The sequence below is a fragment of the Ochotona princeps genome, chromosome 14 (genome assembly GCF_030435755.1).
Source record: "Ochotona princeps isolate mOchPri1 chromosome 14, mOchPri1.hap1, whole genome shotgun sequence".
NCBI classification, from domain to species: domain Eukaryota; kingdom Metazoa; phylum Chordata; class Mammalia; order Lagomorpha; family Ochotonidae; genus Ochotona; species Ochotona princeps.
The window spans coordinates 28,959,488-28,972,188 of record NC_080845.1 but is presented as its reverse complement, the minus strand read 5'-3'; positions in this window follow the sequence as shown (position 1 = coordinate 28,972,188).

The following is a 12,701-nucleotide window of genomic DNA, read 5'->3' as shown; positions in this document are numbered from 1 at the left end:
ATGTATAGGAAAAAGGATATTATAGAGATTTAAACAGACAAGAAATGTATCAACCAAATTTAGTGCATAGACGATCTCTGGATTTGAGACAGAATATATATATTAGAACACTGTCTAGATATTTATTGATATTAAGAAACTTACAAATTTTAAGATATTATGGATAAACTTCTCAACACAAGGATTTTATTTAGAGATAAAAGATATGTGTATTACCAACCACCTGAGATTTCCTTCAACATAATCCATTAGTAAGGGCCCAGCAGGGCAATCTAGTACTAAAGTTCTCGCCTTGCACACCTGGGATCCTATGTGGGCACCATTTCATGACCTGGCTGCTCCACTTTCCTTCCTGCTCCATGTCTGTGGCCTGGAAAAGCAGCTGAGGATGTCCCAAAGTCTTTGGGACCCTGCACCCATGTGGGAGACCCAGATGAAGCTCCTGGCTCCTGGCTTCAGATCAGTTAAGCTCTGGCTATTGTAACCACTTGGGAAGTGAACTGGCGGATGAAAGATGTTTCTCTCTCCTTGTCTCTGTAAATCTGACTTTCTAATATAAATAAATAAATAAATAAATATTTGTAAAAAAAAAATCCTTTAGTGAGACAGTAGGAATGGATGGGGTATAATGAATTAAGATTGACTATATATTGATATCACTAAATAAGGGTGATGGGAATGTGGAGGTATAATGTATTAAGATCACTAAATTGTGTCTATGACTTAAATTTCCATTAAAAAGAAGAAAAATTTTAGGACAGGGAGAAAGGATGAGAAAGATGATGGGGAGTAGTTTTTAGTGAAGTGTCTCTCAGTGATCTGAGTACAATGAAGATTGTTCCCTTCCCCCTTCACCAAATCCCCCTTGCACTTACAGGACTAGAAGCCTAAAGAGACATCCGTGGTCACATTTTAAGGATACATAATGGAGGGGAGTTTGGAGAGGGAACAAAATGGTTAAGCAGGATTACACTGTCACCACTCGACACAATGAGGATTGCTGCTTTTAACTGCCCAAAACAAGTCTTACTTCATACCAGAGCTGCGACTCAAGGAGGCGGCACCACAGAAAATGCATCCTGCCCAAGAGACCAAATCTTTCTTCCTGGCTGGGTCTTTGAGTGCAGGCTCTCCCTGCCCATTACAGCAAGAGAATGGATGTGGCTCTCAGAACACACTTGAAATGCTTTTCCTTTTCACGGTGTCTTTGTGGCCAGGCATTTGGAAGGCTCAGAAAGCAAGGTGTCCCAAGATAAAGTGGCTGTCCTGCTTCCTTATGGCTGAGGACCCAAGCAAATTATTGCTTTTTCAGGGCGGTGAGGTGGGGTGGGGGTGATGGAGATTAGGGTGTCTGCTCTAGGTGAAATTGGGCACCACAGAATTAGCCAGTAAGTTCTGGAGACAGTTGGTCCATAACTCACCTTGTCCTTAGTCTGGTGATTAAAAAAAAAAAAAATTCCCGCACCGCTCTGTTTAACAAGCAAGCGTGTTAACTTTGATCTTCCATCATTGTTGCAATACTAATCCTTAATGTTTGAGGACACAGTCATTTACACAACAAACTCCACAACAGGTGGTACTAAAGTGGAGACATACCTGATTTTGGACATAGAGGCTGAAGTTGGTATCTTAGGCAAAAACTCAGTATAGTCAAGACTACTACTCTTGGAAAATCACTCCACCATTGGCTAACCCCCTCCCCAGTCATTTACTTCCCATTCAGAGATACTGGGAGGAGGGGGGCAGCAGAATGGAGAGGGTTGGCGGGGGAGATGAGGTGGAGGAGCCCATATGACCTGAGCAATGGGTGCCAGTAGCTGAGGGCTTCTCAGGGTGTGACTTGTTTCTCTTCTAGGATCTGAAATGTTCTACACTCTTCCATTCCAAGCATAGCTGAGATTTTTTCCTTGCCTCTGAGCTCTAGGCCCTGGTTCTGGATAAGACTGAAGCAGCATCAGCAGTCACTCTGCGTCACGTTCGAGTTGCCTTGGATGTCGCGTTAAGTTTGAGTTGTCTCAGATGACGCTCAGTGACCAGAAGATGGTGTGCTTCCATGTGGCAGCCAGACACCCCCCATCTCCCCACCACAACCTCTTATCATTCCACACCAAGTATTGCATGCCCACTATGAACAACATGCCTCAACATTCCAAACAAGGTATTGCACACCCACTATGTGAACAATGTGCTGAACAGAGCATTGGCAAGGGCATGACTGGCTGAAGTGGGGAGGTGAGGCTGGAATGCTTACCAGGGCCTGGTGGCCAAAGGCCTTAAGGTCAGGCAGGGAGCATGGACTTGGCTTTATAGGCAGCAGAGCTACAGAACTGGAGCAGAGACTGGGAAGAGGCCCCAAACTGGGCAGGAAGTTCCCCTCCACCCACAGTACCTGCCCAACACCTTTTCATGGGACACTGCACATACTTGGAAAGCCCCAGCTGTAAATCTTTCAGCCCTGGATCAATCCTTTCTTTAGTGACTTCAGTGACAACTTCAGGATCAAGATGAACAGCCTTTTAGATTACTCTACACAGCTGCCCAAGATGGTGTGGGAGTGCTGCAAAGCCGATGGTGAACCACATGGGAGAAGGTAGCCACCAGAAAAGTGAACGTCTAAGTAATTCAAGAGTTCTCTACTGTGAAGCACTGACTGAGACATGCTGGATGAAAGCTTGAATTGTGTTAAACATACCGCTGGGCTTAGAGGAAAGTGAAGGCACCTTTGAAGTGAACTCAAAGAGAAGCGTGGAAACTGCAGCAGACAGAAAAACAGAGCAGTCTTGCACAGTATGAAGCAGGAGGCATCAGGCAAGGGGGCCTTCCAAGCAGAACAGAAGCCTGATGAGGATTGTGCTAGAATAGTCCCTCAAGTCTTGGTCTGCAAATGCTCCTAAGTCCCTGGCTGCCGTCTATTTAACATGCTTGCAAAGTATTTTTTTAAGATTTATTTATTTTCATTGCAAAGTCAGATATATATAGGGGAGGAGCGACATAGAAGAATCTTCCACCCACTGATTCACTTCCCAAGTGGCCGCAACAGCCAGAGCTATTCTGATCTGAAGCCAGGAGCCTGGAGCTTCTTCCAGGTCTCCCCCAGGGGTACAGGGCCCGAAGCTTTGGGCCGTCCTTGACTGGTTTCCCAGGCCACAAGCATGGAGCTGGATGGGAAGCAGGTCGGCCAGGATTAGAACCGGCACCCATATGGGATCCCAGCATATGCAAAGCAAGGAGTTTAGCCACTTGAGCTACCGCACCGGGCCCAAAGCCACATTCTTGTGTCCAGGGAAATACCTGGGACAGTAAAAAAGGACCCTGCCCTGGCTCTGTGTTCTTTCCTTTCACAAACTTCAATGTTACCATCTTTTAAATGGAAACAATGCTACCATAACTTACCCCACAGAATTGCTACAAGTATTTTTTCAGTCAGTAAACATGAAATCAAACATGAAATCAAGCAATAAGTACCAGGATACAGGGTTGAACAGGATAAAAATCCCTGACTGGAAGGAGCTCACATTCTGCTGAATAAATGGGTGAAATATAAAGCAATACAGAAATCAAGTGGCAGAAAGAAACATGAAGCAGGAAGGAGGGAGCACTCCCCAGTTTGGCCAGGAGCTCCAGCAGGCCCTTGCTGTGGTGTGGTGCTTGAGATGAGCTGCAAGAGAAGAAGAGGAATTGCTCCCAAGAAAGTGGGAAACATATTCTAAGAACACACAAACTCTGAAATTCACAGCATGTATGAGGAACACACATGGAGCAGCACTATGGAGTTAGGTGTGGTACCACAAAAGCAATCAGGACACAGCCCACAGGACCGGAAGGTGAGGTCTTGCATATGAGCAAGTAAAGCAAATGTGAAACGTGAACTTCTCTCGTTGCAGCAGATTACAGTCCTCTCCCCACCACCATGATACCCAGGAGTGTCACACAATAGGAATCCAGCTTCTGTTCAGACTCAGCCGAAGGTTTCCCCAAAGCAGAGCTTGAGGCAGAGAGTTGGCAAGTTGCTATTTTATATAGCAGTGTGAGTGAAGAACAAAGGGAGGGAAGCAGGAAGCAGACAAGGATATGCTACAGAAATGGCCACAGCTAAGTATGCATCAGATTATTTAATCTCATGAAAGTGTCCTCTGAGAAACCATGCAACACAGGTCCAGTCACCCTTCCTTTCCCAGAATGCATGGACTTCTCAGGATGTTGAAATGCCTGTACCAACCTTGGGAAAGTTGCAGGCAAAGCAGAATGAACAGATCAGTATAAGCTGATCAGCCTAGTCTCAGGACAGATAAGTTTGAGGTGAGGAACACGGGAAGACAGGGAAAGTTACAGTCAATCTAAGTCCCTTATGAAACAGGACATACAGATATGAGTGTGGGAGACTTTAAATGTGGCATGAATAGCTGTTGAAGAAAGTGGAAAGTTGAGTAAAAAGATTGATAAAAGGGGTGATTTGTGGCATAACAGATTAAGCCACCACCTGATACACCAGCATACCATATGGGTGCTGGTTCAAGCCCCAGCTGCTCCACTTCCATTCCAGCTCCCTGCTAACAGCCTAGGAAAGTAGTAGCAGACACCCAAGTGCTTGGGCCTCTGCAGCTACATGAGAGCTCTAAATGGAGTTCCAGGCTCCTGGCTTTTCTCTCTCTCATTCTGTCTTTCAAGTGAACAATTTTTTAAAAAAGAATAATAATTTCAAAACAATATCAATAAATGGCACTAGGAGTATGGCTGAGATTGAAAACCTTGAAGTTGTCGCTGTCTGACATTAATGTGTTCATTCATTCATACATTCACCCACTCACTTTGAGATGTGTCAATGATGGTTGGTTCCCACTAAGAATATTAATCAATGGTTTAGTTTTAGTCATACAGACATGAGTCAGAGGAACTCAGAGCTCCAGGTTGTCTTGCAGGATCATGACTCCATTGTGGCCACACCCCTTACTCTACTGAATGACATCATCTTCCACCAAAGCTCCTAATTCTGGGTGAATGCTGATGATTCCCACAGCTCCAGAACCAGTACAAACCTTTCCTTGGGCTTCAGCCTCCATATACTCAACAGATACCTCAAACCAACACATGCACATTCATACTCACCATCCTCACCCACAAATCTGTTCCTGCAGGAAAATGGGTCTTCCTAGGAAGTCTGGACACACAAAGATCCCAAGTAACCTTTCTACTTCCATGCTGGGTTCAAGGAATGCGTTGCTCAAAGGCTCCTCTCTATTTTTTTTTTTTTTAAGATTTATTATTATTGGAAAGCCGGATATACAGAGAGGAGGAGAGACAGAGAGGAAGATCTTCCATCCGATGATTCACTCCCCAAGTGAGCCGCAACGGGCTGGTGCGCGCTGATCCGAAGCCGGGAACCTGGAACCTCTTCCAGGTCTCCCACACGGGTGCAGGATCCCAAAGCTTTGGGCCGTCCTCGACTGCTTTCCCAGGCCACAAGCAGGGAGCTGGATGGGAAGTGGAGCTGCCGGGACTAGAACCGGCGCCCATATGGGATCTTGGGGCGTTCAAGGCGAGGACTTTAGCTGCTAGGCCACGCTGCCGGGCCCAAAGGCTCCTCTCTTGAGGTCAGCAGCCGGACTATCAGAGGCTACCTGTGAGAGGATCTGGAAGAAATGGGTTCTAGGAAAAAAATGGGTGGGGAAATGTAGCATTCAAGGGCTGGAAAAGGGGCCAGTAAGACTGAACTGGAGATCACCAGAGGCACTTTGTGGATCAGGTTGAGACTTGTTCTAGAAGTAACTGGAGACACAGAAAGGAGCTGGATCACACCAGGCTTTGTAGGCCAGGTTAAGAAGTTTATACCAAATTCTTGGAATGCTGAAAAGCCTTTTGGGTTTTAAGCTGAAGTGTTTCCCTGTTAGTCACTGTTCTTCAAAGCAACAGAACCAAATAGAATGGATGGATGGATGGATGGATGGATGGATGAAGAGAAAAAGAGAGAGAGAATGATTGATTAATTACAAGGGGTTGGTTCACATGATTCTAAAGATTGAGTAGACCCATGATCTTCTACAAGCTGAAAAGTCAGTAGTGTAGTTCTAGCCCAAGCCCAGAGGCCTGAGACTCAAGAGAGCTCATGAGGCCAAGCCCAGAACCCCAAGAACCAGAGGCACTATCCAGCTCCACAAGAGGGAGTGAATTCACTCTCACTCTACCTTTTGGCTTGTTTAGGCTCTCTGTGGATTGGTGAAGGTGGATCTTTTTCTTATAGTCTACTAATTCAAACGCTAATCTCTTCTAGAAACACCCTTACAGACACACCCAGAAATAATGTTTTACCAGCTATCTGGCCAACTCTTAGCTCAGTCAAATTGACACATAAAATTAATCATCACAGTTGGCATAATCTCTAAATAATCATGCTGGCTACTGAGTAGAACATAGAAAGCAGAGGAACAGGCCAAAGGCAGAGGGAGCAGTTAGAGGATGACTGCAGTAACTGGGTACATGCTAATGCTGGGTGGGACCAAGGTGTGATAGTAATGATAAAGAGAAGTTCCAGACTCTTGATTAGTTCTAGAAGGATATCCAGTGTCCCAGATATTCTATTTTTTTTTTAAGATTTATTTATTTTCATTACAAAGTCAGATATACAGAGAGGAGGAGAGACAGACAGGAAGATCTTCCGTCCGATAATTCACTCCCCAAGTGAGCCACAACGGCTGGTGCTGCGCTGATCCGAAGCCAGGATCCAGAAACCTCTTCCAGGTCTCCCACGCGGGTGCAGGGTCCCAAGGCTTTGGGCCGTCCTCGACTGCTTTCCCAGGCCACAAGCAGGGAGCTGGATGGGAAGTGGAGCTGCCGGGATTAGAACCAGCGCCCATATGGGATCCTGGTGTGTTCAAGGCGAGGACTTTAGCTGCTAGGCCACCATGCTGGGCCCCCAGATATTCTAAATACCACTCAACATTCTAGAGGGAACATGTGTAGAACCGACAACAGAAAACAATGAGGATTCTCCTAGCCCACCTCACTGTTACAGTGTTATATAATCCACTGTTTTGTGAATACACAACTAAGCAATCTGATAGGAAAAGGTGTCAAATTGGTTTATTTGAGCATAGAACACCTCTGCTGCAACAATTTTCAATACAATAAGAAACAGTTCAACCCAGATGTCTGTCCAAAAAGGAGTGGAAAGAAACTATGGTATATCTATTTCATGGAATATTACTTAGTCTTTAAGAAGAATAAAATTCTACCATTGCAATCAAATGGCACAACTAGAGACCATTATGCTCAATGAAATAAGTGAATCCAAAAAGGATAAATACCATATGTTCTCTCTCATATAAGGCAACCTTCATGAAAATTATAAGATCAATAGCCCTTTCAATACTGTGTTTGCTGCAACTCGTGAGTGTTACAGAAACAATCATATCCAGATGAAGAAACAATGCAGTACACGTCTCTACTTCCAAATCAAAGATGGACTCCAATGAAACTAATATATCTTCACAATAGGATGCTGGATCATCTGCCATTGTCTGTACCTGCAACGTCAGGCTATACTTAAGTAGCAGAATGATGGGCTTATGATTGCTTATAAAGTACTATACTATTGTAATAATATGGGGGAAATCAATTGAGGGAACATGGGAAGAGAGAGAAATCCCAGAGCCCATGGAACTGTATCATAAAATTAAAAAGAAAATCGAAGAAAAAGAAAAAGAAACAGCTCTCTTTGATAATTCGGAATACATCCACCTATCACATTATCTAGAATACATATTCTATTCAATGTTGCTATACCAAAGACCCCTCTTAAAGTTTAATGCTACTTTCAGACATCTTCTCAGACAATGCTTTTAAATGCATACGATAAAATATACAATACAAAGAAAACAAGTTATACTGAGAAAGTAATTTTTAATATAATCTAAAAACAAATGGAAATATCTGAAGGAAGGGCCCGTGCTGCTGGTTAAGCCATCACTTGTGATCCTGGCATCCCATATGGGCCTCAAATTGGGACCCGGCTGCTCTACTTCCCATCCAGCTCCCTGCTTGTGGCCTGGGAAAGCAGTGGAAGGCGGCCCAACACCTTGGGACCCTGCACCCTCATGGGAGACCTGGAGGAAGTTCCTAGCTCCTGGCTTCAGATTGGAGCAGCTCTTATTGTTGCGGTCATTTGGGGAGTGAATCATCAGACGGAAGATCTTATTCTCTGTCTCTCCTCCTCTCTGTATATCTGACTTTGCAATAAAAAATAAATAAATCTTTAAATAAATAATCTCTTTAAAAACATCTTTAAAAAAAAGATGTTGGTTAAAAAGATGTTCTGTATCTCAGAATGATTTTATTTGAGTCCCAGATCCAGTTCCTAATTACAGTTTCCTGCTAATGTAGGACCCAGGAGGCAGCAGATAATAGCTCAAAGATTTAAGTCCCTGTCACCAGATGCAACTCTTGGATTCGGCTCCTGGATTCTAGCTTCAGTACGGCCCAGTCCCAAAAACTGTGGAAATTTTGCCAGTGACCCAACAGATGAGGTCCCTTTCTCTTAAACTCAAATAACATTTTATCTTTTGATATTTCATTCATTTATTTGAAAGGCAGTTACAGAAAGAGCACTTGAGAGGGAGACACAGAATGAAATCTTCCATCCACTGGTCCTTCAGGATCACTCATGTGAGTACAGAAGTCCAAGTACTTGAACCATCTTCTGTTGCTTTCCTAGGTGTCATAGCAGGGAGCAGGACAGGAAGTGGAGTAGCTAGGACTTGAACCAGCACCCAAGTGGGAGACTGGCACTGCAGATGGCAGCTTTACCTACTATGTTACAGCACAGCCCCTCACATAATACATTAAAAAATTATGTACTATACTTGTGGATTGTCTATTAAAGAAATTATAAGTCAATAAACCCAATTAAATTACTGATCAAGGCCCAGCATGGTGGCCTAGTGGCTAAAGTCCTCGCCTTGAACGCCCCGGGATCCCATATGGGCGCCGGTTCTAATCCCAGCAGCTCCACTTCCCATCCAGCTCCCTGGCTGTGGCCTGGGAAAGCAGTCGAGGACGGCCCAAATCTTTGGGACCCTGCACCCGCGTGGGAGACCTGGAAGAGGTTCCCGGATCCTGGCTTCGGTTGCGGCGCAGCACCAGCCGTTGTGGCTCACTTGGGGAGTGAATTATCGGACGGAAGATCTTCCTGTCTGTCTCTCCTCCTCTCTGTATATCTGACTTTGTAATGAAAATAAATCTTTCAAAAAATTACTGATCAAAACTTTGCCAGTTATGTTGAAAAATATAAATATCAAGAACCAAGAAGTACATGAATTCCAAATAGAAGAAATATGAAGAAAATTATACCAAGACTCATCATAATCAAATTGCTGAAAATGAAAGGTAAAGGGAAAATCAGAGAAAGAGACATTACATACAGTAGAAAAAAGATAACAGATTCATTACTAAAACAATTGCAAGCTAGAAGATCACAGGAAAAATCTTTAGCATATAAAAGAAAAAACTGTCAACCTATACTATATATAGTATATACCCAGTGAAGTCATTTTTCAAAACTAAAACCAACACAATGAGATGCTATTTCATATCCATGCTTGCTGTCCCTGCTGTTCAAAAACTAGAAAATAAGTATTGACAGGAACATGGAGAGATCAGAATCTTTGTATCTCACTAATGGGTATGTAAAATGATAGAACCCCCTGGGAGAAATAATTTGTGGCTCTTCAAAAACTAAACACTAAATGACCACATAACCCAGTAATTCCAGTTGTAGGCAAATACCTAAAATCAAAACTGCTGTTAAGAACAGAAGTAAAGGCAGCAATTGGCATAGCCATTAAGATGCTGCCTAAGTTGCCTGCATCCCATCCAGGAAAGTCTGGGTCAGAATCCCAACTCTGATTCAAATCCCAGGCTCCTGTTAAGGAGACAACAGGTGGTGACTCAGTGACTGAGTTCTGGGTTTCTGGCTGTGGCCTGACCTAATTCTAGCTACTGTGTGTATTTAGGGACGAACCAGTAAATGGAAAATCTTTTTTTTTAAATTATATTGCAAAATCAGATATATACGAGGAGGAGAGACAGACAGGAAGATCTTCCATCCGATGATTCACTCCCCAAGTGGCTGCAACAGCCGGAGCTGAGCCCATCCAAAGCCAGGAGCCCGGAGCCTCTTCCGGGTCTCCCATGCGGGTGCAGGGTCCCAAGGCTTTGGGCCATCCTCAACTGCTTTCCCAGGCCACAAGCAGGGAGCTGGATGGGAAGTGGGGCCACCAGGACTAGAACCAGCACTCATATGGGATCCCAGCGTGTTCAAGGCAAGGACTTTAGCCACTAGGCCATGGCACTGGGTCCACAAACGGAAATTCTATCTGCCTTTTAAATAAAAAGATTCCACCAAGAATCACGGGACTAGACAAAAAATGGTTCTATACTTTACAATTCATTTTTATAAAATTTTAGGAACAGCAAGATAAATCACAGTGACAAAAACATGTCAGTGGTTTCCTGGTGACAAGGTAGAGTGGGTGGGGAAAGGGACAGGAACAAGGGACTCAAGGAAATTCCTGTAGGAAATGGATATTCACTGTCACAATCGTGGCCATGGCTTCCACTTGCCAAAACTTACCAAACTATATACTTTAAATATGAGACTACTGTATGTCATTATTTACCAATGAAGTTCACAAAAACGGCTTTAAACCTGCATCTGATGAGGGCTGTTTTGGGAAGACAATGCAGTAGTTAAACTTAACTCTTCTACTACACTGTTGACTAGATTAAGTCATTTTTGCCTTTAAAAATTGCATCTTGTTTCAAAATATTAAAAAAATATTTTAAAAAGTGGTCAAGCACTCCATGAGCTGTGTTCATTACTGTAGGGGTCAGAACAAGCTTGATGAGGCTACAGCTAACAAACATTTCAAATGTGAGGGGTTTAGCATCCGAGGTTTATGTCTCGCTCCCTCACCCTTGTTCACAGCAACCTCCCTGAGACTCAAACCCCAAAACTTCAACATTCTGGAATACATGGCCTCCTCCATCAGGGTAGCTTGTAAAGAGTGAACAAGAGTTGAGTACCAGCAAGTCAATATCCCTTCCCACCAATGACAGGCACCCTTCTTCAAAGACACATAGCTCAAAGGGGACAGAGGAGCATGAGCCTCTGTGTACCCACAAGTCATGGAGAGCTGGATATGCACGAACCTTAATCCTCTACTCATGACACTGAAACTTCTTTCCACACCAACAGCGTGCAGAGACTGGAACTGAACATGAACAAGAAGTCCTTCTCAGGGAAAGACAGAATTCAAAACACTCCTGCTACAATCCTGCAACAAGCCCCACCACTGCAGATAAATCAGACCCCAGTGTGCCAACTCTGCTCACTGAGGACTTTCACACTTACTATGGGTACATTCAAACACCTGCACTCAGTGGCCATTCCTCGGCCCCGCTGTTGGGAGACACGCATGTGGTAGGGCCTCTACGCAAGGGGTCTAAATAAGACACTGCAGGAATATGTTTTATATTCTGACCTAGCTGCCTTGCTGCTTTTTGTTCCTTGCTTTTGTGATACAAATCTGGATTCCCTTCCTACCTCCCTCCCCTGGCAGCCATGGGCAACTCATTCTCATCTTCCTAAGGCTCAGTCTCTTTGCCTGCAGAATGGGAACAAGGGCTACCTCCCAGAAGTGCTGTGAGAACCAGAATGAGATCATGTCTCTGGATATGCTTTGTAAACGGCAAAGTCTCCTATCAGTCCGCTATCAGTACCATCAGCATCCACGGCTGTCTTGTTCCGTCTAGAAGGGAGCCGCGGGGTTGGGGAAAGGCCTAGTGTGCAGAAGGGGCTTCCAGCCTGACCCTCTGACTCTGCTGGAGTCGGGGGGCCTCTTTCTAATTAACTCTTCCTGGCAGAAATTCCTTGCAGGACATGTTTGCCTACCAGCCAAAAGCCAGGGGAGGCTTCCAGGGGCCGCCCACTGGCGCTGACGCACGGGGGAGGAATGATGACTCACAGCCCTCTAACAGCCTTGCTGACAGCTCTGGGGGCCCAGCCCGGGCAGGGGCCGCAGAGGACTTGCCAAGGGGGCAGTGAGGTTGCAGGCTTCCACAGAGGACAAGGGGGGAGGTGACAGCTTTGTGGGCCCAGCCTAGGCAGGGGCCACAGAGGGCTTGGCAAATGGGCAGCGAGGCCCCAAGCTTCCAGAGGGCAAAGGGGAGGGGGTGAGTAAGAAAGGAAAAGAAAAGTTCTAAAGGGGAAAGGGAAGAACTCTGGGGAGGGAAGAAGGTACAAAGTTTAAGGGTTGGGGAAGGCAGGGAGCTGGTCATGGCACCAACTGGTTCTGACCACCACTGGCAGCTCAGAAAGGGCCAAGATGGCGGTGTTTAGACTACCACCGAAAAGAAAACTCTTTCAAATGATTAAAGTGAGAAATGAAGAACAGTGAAAAAAGTCTGAAGTGAAAAAGCAAAGGGGAGGTAGGGGAGGAAGGAGAGGAGGAAGAAAAGGAAGCAGACTAGTACACATGAGAGTCAGGTCTGGGGTCAGAACTCCAACCACGGGGAACATCACAGGATCTGTGGTCTGACCGTAGAGTGCATGTGTCAGAACTGGGCCTCCTCAGTTGTTGAAGATGGTGCAGTGGACAGCATGCCCAGATGCATATGGGGGATGTGGCAGTCCATTGGGACCTGTAGAG